Here is a 17,336-nt window from a genome sequence, read left to right as displayed (position 1 = left end):
TTAAGGGACATTTCTGAGGGATTGAAGGACAGGTGAAAACGAGAGCAAGTCATTGAGATGTGGGAAAAAGGGGTTGCAGGAAGGTATCAACAAAGGTCCATCATTTTGTGGTTTCTCTGACATTTTCTAAGGGACCCTGTTTACTCAAGTCCTCTAAGTTCACAACAGCTACCTCCGGACCCTTTCTAAATGCTTGTTCCCCTTGGGCTCATTTTATTCAGCACCTCTGCACCCAAACTTGTCTACCTACTCCCTCCCACTTTTGCCAGATGAGTACACATCTGTAGTTTTCTCTTAAATCCTAAATATCTTTATTTCGGTACTCAAAAGGCCACAGAGCAAAAGTACATTACACACATTATAATATAACAGTTACATATTTACTAAACTGTAATATTTCTTTCTGCGTAACATTTCATAAATAAATAACCATGAGCAGACTCTGCATGACGAAAATTTAAATAAAGATATTTAAGCATTTTCATCTTCATTCAACCATTCCACATACATAGTGGTAAAGTGGTGTTTCTGGCCATATTCACAGCTCTTACAGGATTTAGGTTTTACAAGACACAGAAATGGATGCAGAAAAAAGAATATGTTGCATGCCAAGGGACACACAGTAATATTCATTGTACCAAATTCTTGACAGGAATTATAAAGGTCCTGTAATTAAAGCAGTTATCAAATTGTACACTACACAACACCATTTCATCACTTTAAAGGACCCTTGAAGTTTAATTTTGGGGGTCCAAGTTTTGTAAGTCTTGATAAAGCCCTGCAGTATACTTGAACCAATCAAGCTTGTTGTTTAATGCCTCAGTCAGAAAAACATAGTCCAGTTTTTACGGTAGGCTGTAAATTATCAAGTCTGGTCAAAGACAATCCAGTGATTGCATGCATGAGCAACAATCCATGTCATTGGGGCATCATGACTCTCAGTCAGTCATGTTACAGAGCCTGAGCACCCAATCCCCATTTCAGTCAGCTCAGACAACAATGAGGTACTGGGAACCTATTCTGAACTGGAATCCCCACAAGGGGCAGGGCTCTGACAAACCAGTGGGTGATAGCCAGTCATTGGTGCTGGCCACCCATCCACATAATCTTCCTACTGTGCTGCCATAAGACCCCATATAAAACTTGAGAGACAAACATAGCGACTAGGGACACTGAAATCCCTGCAAGGTTCAAATATTATATCTCAGTGTAATCTCTGAGAATTTTTATTTATCTTCTTAACAATTTCAAGTTCCTAGATCTCTCACCGAAATCCTTGTGGTTCAAGTCAAAGTCTTATAAATCTATTTTCATCCAGAGTTTGCAGGGAGCCAAAAGACTCCCAAAGGGTTCTTAAAGGAAATCCACAGGAATTACATGTAAGCTGTATTTTAATCAAAATGTCCATAGTTGTTGAAACAGCTTTGCACTGAGTTTAAAATGTTGACAAGTAGTTAACTCCATTTTATCTTTAGCCCTTCCATCACCTTCTTTCAACATTATTAAAATGGAAAACATCACAGATTCCACACGAATAACCCCTGATAACCCTAAAATGCCCAATATAAATATCCAATAACAGTCTTTGAAAAGACACAAAGGTAAACGTACAAACAAAATGTTCATTTAATAGAATTCCTGTACCAAGATATAAGGTGTTAAAATGAAAGAAACCAGATGATAATAAAATAACCTGATTATTCATTATAGGATCAGATCTATTATAAAAAACATAAACAGTAAAACCCTTTTTTGAAATCGATGGTCAACATTCCTAAAGTGCCTTATCCCACCACCATCCCCCTGATACATTTAGATCTCCAAACGAAATCACTCCATTCAGTCCCTGACATATTCCCCCTCTGGGCTAACACTGATATAATTTAGCTGTTCCTCCCCTTCCTCTACGGGCTGTATTTATGTCTAGAAGACGGTGCCAGGTATGGATACTTAAATATAGCTTCCCAGAATATTATGGGATGGAAAGGCCCTTTGTCAGAAATATTATCCTTATATCAGGCTTGTTCATTCAATTATATGTAGGAAAGTATCTTTCTTGAAATAACAATTTTATGAAGAAGAATGATGGCTTTACTTTTTTGTCATATCACAATAGGCTTTAACCTTCAAAGGACCTGGCCTAGGGTTTTCATGATGTGGTGATCTTACAGTTACAATAAAATGCTGTGATATGATCTCTCTTAAATTCAGGGTGGGCCATTTTGTTTTACATGTCCTTTCCTATGAAAGTTTGACCAAAAATATAGGTTAAGATCAGTTTGGACACAGTAAAAGTATTAGATCTTCATCAAAATGTGTCAAATATGTGAGGAGGGAGGCATATATATCAAAAGGCATCTCGTTCATTAACTGTTTGTGGATGTTGTGATTCACATGAAGCATGAATGTTCGGTAGGTCTTGTTATGTTATGCTCTGTATCCAACAAAGAAGGAAAGGAGCACACAGAAAGTTTCTTTCTCTGTAGGTAATTAGGAACTTTACGATAATTAATATATCAATTACAAAAATAAATAAATCATAATGTCCTAATCTGTCACTGAGTGAGTGAGTCGGGTTTTTCAACCGCTTTTTGCACTATTCAAGCAATATCACAGTGGAGGACACCAGAAATGGGTTTCACACATTGTATCCATTTGGGGATTCGGACCCGGGCCTTCGGAGTGACAAGTGAACGCTTTAACCACAAGGCTACCCCATCGCCCAATGTATCGTCTAGGATTGGATGGAGAAACTGGTCAGAACACCTTTGAATAAAATTATTTTCGAAATGATTTGCTTCGTAAAATGTTCATACGGCAATAATTCAAGTAAGATGGCATGTATGGGCATACATTGTCGGATGCAATATGCCAGCTGCACCACAGCAAGGATCAAACATAGGTCTTTGGAGTGATGAACAAACAACTAGGCTCCACTAACCAATGTGTAATTCAAACTTTAAAGCGAATTAAAATAGTTTATCCACGTAACCCATATTTAACTTCTGCAAACAATAATGTCACATGTACATACAAACAAAAGTGACAACATTCTTTCCACAATCGTCACAAATTTTGGCTACAAGCAGAGTTAATTGTTCATTAAAGTTTATTCATTTTTCATAACAAGACATTGAAACAATTAAAATTGCCCCCTCAGTTAGTCCCTGCTTTTAAGATAACATAAACTTCAGTCACTGAAGTATTTGGAAACAATCATATTTTAATCAAGTGAATAAGAATACCTACATCCAACTTTACCAAGGAATAATCTTTACGTAAAATCTAAACCATGAAATCATATATGACAAGATCAATAACATGAGAAAAATATTTTCCAAATCAGGTCCCATACATCATATATCACAGCTGATCTACCCGAGTAGATAACCTGAAGCACTTGATGCCTTGTTTGGTCCCTGTGGTACTGATTCAACTGAAATGAGCTGCTAAGTGCATCTTATGATAAGTACAAGGCTAAACTATGTTACAACTGTGTAACCTTTTACAGAAGAATCACTGAACTTGTCTACTTTTGTTTTCAGGAAGTCAACTTTGAGTGACTCGTGAGTTGAATATCTTTCCCTGCAAACATGACCAACCCGTGAATATCTAGGGTAGAATAGGTCTTCAGCAACCAATGCTTGCCGTAAAAGGTGACTATGTTTCACCGCATTAGGAGACTAACGGGATTGGGTGGTCAGGCTCGCTGACTTGGTTGATGCATGTCATCAATCCCAATTGCGTGGATCGATGCTCATGATGTCAGTCACTGGATTGTCTGGTCCAGACTCGATTATTTACATACGGCCGTCATATAACTGGAATATTGTTGAGTGTGGCATAAAACAACAAACAAACAAAGAAAATATGACCAGACTTGAAGCAAACACAATGCATTATATCATACACAGCCCTGTCTAACTTTACTACATTAAGGTAGAAAATAAGAAGAAGCAAGATTTTCATTTTGATTGGCCTTATTTCAAACACCTTAGGACACAGGGGAAAGCAATGAGTACTTTCAAAGGCGTCTTCTAATACACATATCACATGAAAATAACATGCTTGTGCAGTGGTGTTGAATTATGACATTTACCTACAGATATTGAATTCTAAGTACGTTCCCCAACCAGACTCCAGAACTAGTTATGGTCTTAACTGTTGAATCACTCACAACGCGCAAACCCATTGGGGATCGAAATCTCGTAATATGTGTTACTTGCAACATGTACATATTGTTTACATAGATGTACAAAACATAGCTTGATGTTAACCAACACAAAATCGTATTATCGGCATATGTCTGAAAGCCTACCTACCTTTGAAACACCTGCTTAAAACGTATGTTACATTCCTCAGGGCATTGTGTCGGCAAGGTCACTGACCTGAACTGCTCGTGCAACACGTGCAGCTCGTAACACCTGAACCGTTTTGCACGCATCCCGCAACAGTAATGGACATGGTATTAAAACCGGGAGAATGCAGAAATATATATACATTGTACATATGTAGGCAAGATACTAGGCTGGACGGGCGCCAGTCGGCATCAACAAGTTGATCTTAGCAGCCCCAACAGGAAAAAAACATGCGCATATTTGTTTGTTATACCTGCACTTTGATGCTCTGAGATATGCAAGATTGTTGTCAATGCCATACTCACCTCGAATTCCCTAAATTCCCATATTGGTAAATCAGTGCGTATATTCCAATGTTACGGTGACCATTTTATCTTTAGCACCGGTGCCAGACAATTATCCCTGGGAAATCCCATTGTCTGATGGGTGTTTTTGCCAAAACCGTCTGGCGCGTGCAATTACGTCATCGAGTCGTCACGCGGCATGTCGTTGATGTCGCAAAAATCTGCAGAAGTTGGAACTTTATGGTAAAGTGTTAAGTTTGTCAGGAACTGTTCAAAGACAGTACTCGTTCTTCTGACATTTCCCCTTAACACAACAACCACTTGCTTGGAGAGCATGTTGCCAAATTCCGTAATCAGCAATTTCAATCCCGTCTCAGACGGCCCATGTAAGCCCTGATGGTTGGATTATTTGGAGTTTCCTTTGACCTGCAGACATGCATTTAAACTTCGATATATCGTACATAATTACCACATGCCCTCCAGCTAACCACACGCGGTGTTTAAGGCAATTGGGCTCCGTTTTATCTGATATTAAGAGAAATTTCTGACAGGGATTTCCTTCTACATACAACTCACCTACCTGGAGGCGCGCAATAACGAGGCTGTGTATTTTTTCTGTCCGGTCAGTCCCAGACAATATCGATCGAACTTGGCCGTTCTCCAAAAAGCTATTTTTGTCCACAATTAAGAAAAAACAGCATAACATATTGCGCAAATGCAAATTAGGCAATTTTAATGTAATACTATACCCAAATGGTGCCCACTGCACGAGTCTTCTCTCCAGATCAATATCGTCTGCTTCTTTGCGATTCTTATTTAGAAGCTCAGATCGCCATGACAGAGAAAAAATTATGTATATCAAAAAATGCAGGAATCTGGAAATTTTGTCTTACAGACAAGAAGAATGACATTCACTGTACCTGTAGGACTCCTGAGGACAGGACAACTCCGGCGGTATATCCAATCACACATTTTTTTCCACTGTCTGGTATCCAAAAGGCAGAAATCCGTGCGCACATATTGTGCATCTTTCTGTATATTTGACGCATGACTGTCTGAAGAGAAGCGATTTTGTCTAGCCTCCCACGCGATAAAGCACTGAGCCAAAAGTTGTAAGCTTGACACAATATCTTTGATATAATCATTCAATTACAACAGCTACATGAAACCACATGCTAAAATCAAATAAAACAAAATGAAGAATTTGGCAATTGTAGACCTCTCAGCATTTGGCCCTGAAATCTTCCCGGGATATTTGATTTGGGTGGGCGGCTATTCAGATTGTGCCAACGGACTGCTGGTTTTATTTGTATTGGTATTTTATCTATATGTAGTTTATTGATGGGCGATTATGCCTCCCACGCACACGTCATCGGCAGTGTTTAAAAACGACCGGTGTGAGAATGAGATACACCGGAGCCATCTACCACTCTTAAAACCATATCCGTACATTTGCACAGGTGTCAACATCCATGAAGGCGTCAATACATTACATAACACTCACTGGTCACATGGTATGTTTTCCTCATGCACATATCGACTTTGGGGAGTTGTTTTAGTGATGTCCTTTCTGCTGAGGTGAAGATATATGTCAATAACATATCGTGTGTGATACATAACTATATTCACCTTATTGTGAATCCATCTTTTCTCCACCTATATATTCATGCATTTGTAGTAAATGTCATTTGTCACTTGTATATACGGAACAAAAGAAGTTCATCATGAATATTTGGGGGGATATTTTTATGAAACTATGTGCTTCACTACAAAAAATATCCCCCAAAATATCCATGACCCCTAACTTTTCTGTTCAGTATATCTGGGCTCGTCTGAACTGCCGGGCACAAGAAAGAATACACTTGAAAACTGAATTTGACCAAAACATTTCAAACGTTATCAAATCGTTACTGGTCTGAAAACAGCCGCCGAAACACTTCAAACTTAAGGTCCAAAACAACGCGTAAAACCATTGAAAAACCATTTAGCCACTATCAAACACATTCTTTTGCCCTGCAGTTTACATAAGTGTGATAGGTTTGTTTCTTATTTGACGCCACACTCATCAATATTCTAGCTAAATAATCGAGTCTGGACCAGACATTCCAGTGATTGAGCTTCGTGAGATTAGATCTATGCAATTTGGATACGAGCCGATCAGCGAGCCTGACCACCCGACCCCGTTAGTCGCCTCTTGCGGGCAGTATGGGTTGCTGAAGACCTATTCTACCCCGGATCTTCACGTGTGAGTACAGTTGTACCTACCTGCTTGGTGTTCATTTCAGAGGGGGCTAAAATGAAATCTGTGATGAAAACAGGACACAAGACTTTCGTTAAAGTCCTTTTATTTCATGATTGGAGCCCTCAACCGACACTTACGTTCATGTATGAAAAGATATAATTTCATGTACACCTTTACCTAAACCGTAGGATGGTAAATAGTATGGGATATTATCTAGATCTTTATGGTGTGTGTGATTAACAATATGGTGAATCACATGATATTGCATCTTCATCTTGACCTTAAAGGTACGGATTTTAAATGCGAGGGCTGATCAAAAATTTCTAAGCCTAACAAACAAAAACAACAGTTGTGAAAATGTTTTCAATTTTATTTTGCAACATAATCTCCCTGCAGTAATGGTAATACGTCTATCTGACAGAATAAGTTTTTTTATCTCCTTGATTGAATCTTCATTGATGAAAGATGAGGGACGTCCAGACCTAGGGTCATCATCAAGGCTTGTTCTCCCAGCCTTAAACATAGCTGCCAAACGTTTAACAGTGGAATAGCTAGGGCACTAATTCTCATACACTTGTGACATGCAGTCATTAATTACTTGGGGAGTACTTTTCTGTAAAGTAAAAAAACTTGATGAATGCTCGGTACTGGTTCTTTTCCATGTTTGTGTCCATTTGGACCCCCGTCACTAATATACAAACTAATATACAAACGGCCTCAACAGACCAAATACATTTGCAATCTAAAGCTACTAAAATAATGTACTACACTGACTAGTTCACTTTGTTATGGCTCATAGTTAAAAGTTTGTCAGGCTTAGAACTTTTTGACCAGCCCTCGTATTATGGTATAACATCGACAACTCAACCCTAAAGGTAAGAATGGCGAATGGAACTGTATAGCATCTACAACTTGACATTAAAGGTGTGGGTGGTGAATAGCGTGGTATAACAATTTAACCTTAAGAGATAAGATTAGTGAATAGCATGCGATAGAATAATATAAATTACTTAAATGGTAAGGATGGTGAAAAGCATAGGGTAGCAGACATAACAGGACTTGACGGTATGGAAGGTCAATAGCATTGGATAGCATATATATGGAACATGGCCAAAACGGTAAGGATGTTTTATACTATTGCATGGTGTATATAACTTTCCCCAAACGCCAAGGATTGTGAATAGCATGAATAACAACACTTGGTCGGGAAGAATCCAGTTTCTTAAAGGAGATGTATTAAATCAAAACGTTTTTGAACGTGTTAATTGGTCACATACACCTACATGTTTACACTGCAAAATAAGTCCTATGCTTGTGAGGTATGCAATCCGGGGCCTTCGGCGTGACAATTTAGTGAAGACTTTACGGCTGCTGGTGCAGCAAGACCGCACCTACCAAACGAGAGGTGAAACAGTCGGCGTTGGAAACACAACATTTTTATTAGACACTTTGTCTAGCTGTTAAAATGTTAACTTGCCACGGTGAATGTTAGCCAGTTGTTATTCTTGAAACGCCCGCAGGGATTCTGGATTAGAATTGGTCCCCTTAAATCTTTGCTTGTCTGACCAGTCGACTAAATGGATCGGGTTGTCAGGATCAGTGACTTAGCTGATGGAGTGTTATCGCACCCCGACTTACCGTTCGTTGCTCATAATATTAATCATTGGATTGTCTGGCCCAGTCTTGTGGCTGGCCTATTACTGAGTGCGGCATTTAAGAACAAACAAACATCGAAACATGTCATGAAACGGTCCTTAAATGGGGTTGGAAACGAACACAAAAGCTGTATTAGACTTGTTGGCTAGTGATTACACGGATTACTTGCCACGGTTGATATCCGCCAATCGATCCTAGTCTAGTAACTGGTAACACGAGTGGTTGTGACAAATACTCAAAATATATATTGTGTGATGCACCCAGATAACTTTACAGAATGGTTAAAGAAGAGATCAGTCATTTGACATACGCATGTACGTATGACGGTCATCTGTGATATGAACCAGCTAACATGGCGGAGTTAGTGTACTCCACCAGCCAGTGAGACTGATGTACCTACCTGGCTTATGTTGTACGTGACACAGTTAGCAGCCAGGGCAAGGGTGTTTATGCCATCGGGTACTCATGGTAATATTGAAACAGCTGTTAGCAAACTACATTTCGATGTGTATTTATATGGTGTATATCCACATTAAGGAGAAACGTTTGAATAGTAGACAAAGTGATAGTAAGGTAGCCTTCCCGTTCAAGCATTTTCTCGTCAGACTTTAGGCCCGAGTTTCGTTTCCCCGTACGTGAAAATATTCTTTGTGACCCCGCCGTTATATTGCTGAAATAATAATAAACCGCGATAAACTTTGTTTTGTTCTCATATGTTTGGGTTATTTGTGTCTCACGCCGCTGACAGCAATATTCCAGCAATATCACGACGGCCTGTAAATGAGGGATTCAGGGCCAGACAAACCTGTGGCTGAGAGATTCAGTCACGAGCTACGCCATCAGGGTACGATGGTACGCAATCAGCTAGACTTACAAAAGTCTCTAAGGCAAAAATTATGAGTTTAAATAATAATTTCTAGATTATATACATGACAAGAACAAGTTGTCCCGAAAAGAAACTGACGCCCTTGTCCGCTGATCTAGACTTGCCTATTATAAGGATAGAATTACTATACACCCATGGACTTATCATTCAGTACAGCCTTGGAGCAAGGCTAATAGTCAGCCAATTCACCGAAATTGACCAACGATAAATGTTGACAGTACCGCGACCCCGTGCAGTATTACAAACGTCTATTGTATTATAAACGCCATTGCCTTAAGGGTATTTAGTTTCGTGTTGCAAAGGAAACGTGAGTCACGCATACAACACCACAGCACCGATGTGAGGATACCTTGGTTACATCAACCATCTTTACCATACAGTACAATAGAACGCTTACTTCACGGTGCACTATACTACTATTTGACATTCTCACATTTGTAAGAGCGATAGTGATTTTATTGGAATTAAAGGTAGTGCACCTACAAACGGACAAATACCATTCTGATATATACATCCCGTGTTGATGAAATGATATGAGAGATGTGATAGGAATTGGCATGCGATGACTATATTCAGTGTCAAAACCAGCAGTTCCTGACAATCATTTCATGAGCACAACACGGGGTTCAAACAGCATGGTTAACGGCACCATCCATACGTCCGTAGGCCAGTCCATTTACAACAAAGACATGTACATAATGCATGCTGTACTTGAATCACACCAGTAACAATAAAACATCAAGTAGTAACAAGTTACAAGGTAGAAATTGAAATAAATTCCCTGACCCCTGACGAAAAGATCACTTCCACAAAGAGGCGACAAGATGGGGCATGGGGCGTGAAGTCTTAATAATGCATACTTTGTTTCATCTTTGTAAAGCGATATGGTGACTCCCATTGTTTTCAGCATTACTCTGCACAGAATTGTCCCTCCTGGGCCGAGCAAGGCGGAACGGGGGACAGGAGTCTACTAGTAAAGTCTTCTCGGGGGATTTTCTCAGCGTGTGCAAGCTGTTCATGTCGACCTCTTAATTGCTCAAGGTTGTGAGGTCAGCCAGGTATGACAGAATCACACCTTGACTGCCTGTCATATTACGCTGCACTCAATCTGAGGGACCCGCTCATATAAGTGCCTGCCACACTGCCACAGGTGGTAATCGATTTTCCTCATGTAGTTTACCTATACCATCAGGTATAGGCTAATGTGTGCCATATGGTGGCGACATGGACACTGCGGATAGAGTTACATCGTACTAGAATTCCAACTCCTTTCCTGTTGTCGCCAACATCACAGAAAAGAGCAATGTATTCTAACAGTTTTCTAAAGCTGAACTTCTTGTAAGTAACGCTGTATATTCATCGACTCGTTTATTAATATGTCAGAATATAATACCTTAAATACCAATACAATATTCACAAAAAAACAATTCATTATTGGATCAAAACGGAAGTCTATTTTTCCTGCCGACAAATGCCAGCAGTTGTGATATTGCCGACACTCGGTTGTTTCCACCGCGTACAATAGAGAGCTGTTGTCTCCCCACCAGAAACATTCGACAGGTGGGTGAAAGGGTTGTGGGGTTATATGCAAATGACCCAAGGTCAGCGAATGTTCACAGGTGACTTGCTGGCGACCCAGTTCAGGGCGGCAATGAAACAGCCCGGGAAACACGGATGAAGGTGACATCTGGAATATACGAGGGAAACATTCAAATTGGATCTTAGCGAAACAACATCAACATGATGTTGATGGACAACCATGGCATGTTAACATAACCCTGGCGTACATAGAAAATGATACCATTTTATACACACAACAAATTGGAATAAGACTGTTTTATTTCTTGACGTATTTATTGTCAGAATGACCTCTCTTTAACTTGTCTACTGTAATTCATTTACATTGACATTATCACAAAATGGTTCTTGTCTTGACTGGACTCTGCTCATAGCACGGACTCGTTATGATTATGATGGTCATGGAAAGGATTTTATATACCAAAATGTCGCAACTGGTCCTGATGGATGGAAAGACTAACGTATAACAACCCCCCCCCCCCCCCCCCCCCCCCCCACACACACACACACACACGACCCACCCACCCCAAAAAAAAGAAAAAGAAAAAAAGAAGTTATGTATCAGGCTCATAAATAATGCAGCCGTGCTAACGGATAGAAAGACAAACCTATAGTCCCCGAAATATAGTTATGTTTAAATTGGACTAATCCTAAAAAAGGAACCTTCGACTCCCTTAATATCGGAATAGAGCTGAAAACGAGACGGAATAGGATACTCGAGCTGAGAATGGTTTGCTAACAAGTGCTGAGAAGGTGAGGTGAAGTGAAATGGGGTTTGATGTAGCGTATAAGATTATTCCACGATATAGTAACATGCATGCACACGCACATGCGTGCGTGCGCGCGCGCGTGTGTGTGCAAGTGGGCTTTTACTAGCCCGGAACAATGTACGTTTTATGGTGCTAGCCCACAGAGATACCATGCCACAGTTTAACATGGGGACCCCACTCAGACACATTATACTGACTCCGAGCCGACCAGTCCATGTTTAAGCCCCTTAATGCCGAGCGCCGGGAAGGGTAACAACAAGTACCGTGTTTTAAAGTCGTTTGGTATGACGCAGCCGAGGATCGAACCCCCGTCCTTCCGCTCTCCAGGCAGATGCTGGATTCACTCCACCACGGAGGCTGTCAATTCTGAGAAGGGGATACGAATAGGATGTTAGAGCTGAGAATGGAATGCTTGTGTTGAAGAGGGGACGGCAATTGAATGCTAGGGTTGAAAAAGGACTTGGAACGTGATACTAGAACGTTAAACTATATGTTCTGTGAGAGGGACTAACAAATAGAGAGAAATGTTGTACAACATACACGATGGCAATATCCACTATAAAGAGTAGCTGGTATTTGATGAGGGTCGGAGGGGGTAGCCTGGTGGTAAAAGGTCCGCTCGTCACTCCCGGGTGCCATTCCCCACGTGTATACAATGTGTGACACGTGTAGATCCGGGGTAGAATAGATCTTCAACAACTTACCGTAAAAGGCGACTATGCTAGTCGTAAGAGGCGCCTAACGGGATCGGGTTGTCAGACTCGCTGGCTTGGTTGATGCATGTCATCGTATCCCAATTGCATAGATCGATGCTCATATCAATCACTTGATTATCTGGTCCAGACAGACCGCCATCATCTAGCTGGAATATTGTTGAGTGCGGCGTAAAACAACAAACAAACACAATCATTCTCGTGTCCCCCGCCGTGATATTGCTGGAATATTGTTAAAAAATGGGTAAGACCGTATCACTCACTCACTCACTCACTTGTATTGATAAAAAATGCTTCAGACGACATTTGACATGACTTTTTGAGCGACAAACACACCGCCTACATTCTTTACACTGCTGTATGGATGGCCTGGTTTCTGAATACTGAACACATGGCATTAACATTCTGCATTTGTCAAATACACATTGAAAGCATATTTCTACCATTCGTTATCTCCCCTTGAACTTTCCAAACGTCACCTTACAGCCCTGAACACAGAAGCAACTGACTGCCTGCAGATTTATATCTTGTCATTTCACGACCTTTCTCCCTAATGCATTCTTTATGGAATACATATGCCAAACATGGATGTAGTCTCTGGCATATGGACCTTTACCCCAAAGAGAAGTGTAATGCGACGATGAGAAACTTGGTTAATTCATAGGCAGTTGTCATGATATGTTTTGTAAAACGAGTGAGTGAGTGAGTGAGTGAGTGAGTGAGTGGGTGGGTGGGTGGGTGGGTGTTTGGGTGAGTGAGTGAGTGAGTGAGTGAGTATGGTTTTACGCCGCTTTTAGCAATATTCCAGCAATATCACGGCGGGGGACACCAGAAATGGGCTTAACACATTGTACCCATGTCGGGAATCGAACCCGGGTCTTCGGCGTGACGAGCGAACGCTTTAACCACTAGGCTACCCGACCGCCCCTTTTTGTAAAACGAGAGCAGCTTCTAGGTTTAATGTTAATTTCATACGACCATTTCGTTTACCTGGTTAAGCGAGGAGTGAGATACTTTCAAACACTTTTAGCAATATTCCTGCCGGGGGACACCTGGTATGGGCTTAAAAATGGCACCCATGTGGGGAATCGAACTCGGGTTTTCGGCGTGACGACCCAACGCTTTACCCACTAGATTACCCTTTCGCCTTCGTTCCTCCTCATTCGACGCTTTGAGAGTATTTGCATGAAGTCAACTTCTTTCAGTTTAATATTGATTCCAACCATCATGTACCGTGCATGTTGATACATTTGTTGATAAAACAATGCAATAAATTAACATGGAATTCAATGCTTATGACCAGCGAAAAGGTAGTACGAATGAATGTAAAGGAGGTTTTGAATATAAAATTATCGGTGTTCTTGTTGTTTTAGTTATCATAGCGTGTTAGCTCATTGTGGAAGGAAATCTCACAGATCTGGGGTCTGGTGTCCCCCGCCGTCATATTGCTTGAATATTGCTAAAAGCGGCGTAAAACCATACTCACTCATTCACTCACTCACAGATCTAAACCGACGAGCACGGATATAGTGCATACAGACCAAGGATCATAATTAGGGCGAATAGGGATTCGAACCTAAGGGGCCAACATATCACAGCGGTTATTGCGCCTCTGACGACTGGAGCACACGTGCTACCGCTCCTCAAGCACATCTGCCAACAACAAATTCCGATTCCTGGTTGTTTGTGTTGCTTTCAATTGCAAAGATTTCATTACATAGACAGGACATTTCATTACACCTGTGTCCTGTCTTTGTCACGAGCCTCGAGACGAACGTGAACATGTCTTTATCAGAGCCAGCAGTGTTTGTTTCCGAACACAATGGCGACATTATATGACTTCTTTATGTCACAAGTCCAACATCCAGCTTGCTAATGAATGGTAATACCTCTCATCTCCACAAACCATGATGATTATTTCAGGTGAGATAACAGACCCGGTGACCGGGTGCACTTCTTCTCTCACTATTCATCTGTCGTCTGCTTGCATAATCTGGCTCAGCATACGACGGAATACGCGGGCTATATTTGGCGCCATTGAAACATTGCATCATGGATGGCGGAAGTAAAGGTTGCTGAGAATAGGAGGGAATGGCGCAGATTACCATATCTGTGTCACAAGCTGTCAAAGAGGTGGGGAGGGTGATTAGGAATGTAACGAAATGCTGTCCAGAACGACATCCCATTGTAACAGAAGAACGTGCTGGGTTGAGGGCTGGATGGGAGGGAAATCACATAATTATGACTTTTGCTGACCACAGTTCAACGAAGGCACACAAATGAGCGGTCAACGCTCACTGAGACTACAATACAAACACTCATATTTCATGTTTCAGTTTCGCCGAGTTGACACACTCGCATGGAACACCGTATTTCAATAGGTCGCGATGACCCCAGTGTTTAATTAACTGTCCAATAGTCTCCGGTGAGGCATGATAATGTTTGGCTTGAAAATGTGATATCATTTAGGATTTTGATCATAAATCACATTGTAATCAACTAAAGGTCGACAGTTCAATTGAATGGTCAATCACTTATTCTTCGTTGACATATTAGGATCGTTAGTCGGGAAGCCATCCGTCCATGCTGGGCGACACCAGCTGGGAGCAACCTTCTTGCTATATTCTCCACGTGTTCTTCACCACAAAAATCAGTCTTGGATTGTGGATTATTTTATCACTGTTGGAGTTGACATGTTGCTTGATTAACATAGAGTGTAGCCTCTCATAGAGACTCCGAAATAAAAAACCCCCATCTCAAGCAGGTCTACACTATCTTGTCAAGTCCAATTCCTTCAGTTTCTGAAAACGGAGATATTCCCTGGCCTCTTTTCAAAACTGCCTAGCAAACGAAAGTATGCACCTGAAAATACGACCAAACAATTACTGGGATGAAAACATTCGAAACACTGCAAGCGTAAGGTACAAAACACAACACTGATACCTATATAAAATGCATCACCATCTAATAACCACTTCTTGTTTGTTGCATTTTTAGACACCATCAAACATGAGTGTATAGTATCTTTTGCCCGGTAGTATTTATATACATGTAGTTATTAACTTAACATACTGAGGCAGAATATGCTGGTGGTAGAAGTACGAGATTCCTAACGCTACTACTTTAACTGATAAAGATATAGAAATATGACACAGTTAATCGTAATATTGGTGTCCCAGAAATTGACCTGTTAATTATAGTTATAACGAATACGTCTGTAACTTGTTTCCAGTTAAATAGCAAAACCTCCATATCCATTCCTCGTCCTGACCTACTGATAAAGGATCGCATGCTTAATTTTATATGAATGCGTTTATGTCAAAACAAACATGCACAGCAGGCCTTTTGTCTGGCGTGAGTTAAATAGACAGGATTATAAGACTGTTGCAAAGCGCAGAGCAAGAAGAGCTAAGTCAGTAAAGATCAAATCTAAACAAAGAAAAGTTGACATATTGGATACTGCGATGACGTATATAACAACATAATGTCGCTTTAACCTTGACCGGGCCCTACTTCCGAAAAATAACAAGTTTATTAATGATTAATTATTAGTATATTAATTATTGTTATGGTATATAACGATTGCATTAGAATCACTCTGTACTTTAGTTTCATCCATAATGTATCACCTTTCCTTCAACTTGTGTTCACGGGAACGTAATTTATGAAAATGAAAGATGTTGTCTCGATCTGAAAGTAGAACCTGCCTGACCTTGACCCACCAGGCTGAATCGAGGCACGTCGTAATGTCCGTTAACTCAAACACTGTAAACTGTGGAGGCTTTATCGGCTCAGTACAACCAGAACCAGACGGGGATCACGTAAACCTTATCTTGTGGTAAAGAAAGCGTCATTTGTTCCGCCCGTATCTCTGATTGTCTCACATCGACATAAAACATGGCTGGTTCATGACGTATCTGAAGGCCACGGTGTCGCCAGGTACAGTGCAGGGAGACCGGCCAGTGAGCTCCGTACACAGTAGTCACTGATGATAGACATACACAGATATACACAGATATACACAGATATAGATATATACACAGTGCCGGGCCATATATCAAATATAGCCACACTAGAGTCGCTGTGACATAGTAAGACACAGTGAACTTTTCCAGACCAAATGTCCTGTTACCAAAATACAAAAAAAATTACTTGACTTCCGTATGATGTGTTATCCATCACAGGGGTGACGTAACCTTATGCATACACGTTGTGCTATAATGGTCTTCTCTTCAGATTGCCTCCTATACAATCACTGTTTGTTTGTTTGTTTGTTTTTTCACGCAGCAATATTCCAGCTACATGACGGCGGTTTGTAAATAATTGCGTCTGGACCTGACAGTCCAGTGATTGATATCATAAGCAGCGATCCACGTAATTGGGATACGATGACATGCATCAACCAAGTCAGCGACCCTGACACCCGATCCCGTAAGTCGCCTCTTACGACAAGCATTGTCGCCTTTTACGGCAAGAATGGGTTGCTGAAGACCTATTCTACAATCTATACAACCACTGAATATACTTGTGAGAGAACATGCTGGAGATTGTGCGGGTCCCTAACATACCAAAGCTGGACGCTGCTAATAGTTCATCGTCATTAAGTAGGACGTGTGCATATTGTAAGGCATTCAAGCAATAAAGGATAAGGCAGGCTATCTTGCAGACCAATTAAAGGTAACCGTCCCAAGCGCCGCTTAACCCCCTTTAACTCTTACCGACCCAAGAGCATGTGTTTAATACTACAATTCCACCATTCCATTCTCATCCCATTCACAGCTCCAGCAGCATGCACTTATCACTGTGTCAGCTAAGAGACTTGAGAGTTCTTTAATATTCGGGGGTCTCT

Source organism: Haliotis rufescens, unplaced genomic scaffold (genome assembly GCF_023055435.1).
Source record: "Haliotis rufescens isolate VD_foot unplaced genomic scaffold, xgHalRufe1.0.p SCAF_3, whole genome shotgun sequence".
NCBI lineage: Eukaryota > Metazoa > Mollusca > Gastropoda > Lepetellida > Haliotidae > Haliotis > Haliotis rufescens.
This window is presented reverse-complemented; position numbering follows the sequence as displayed.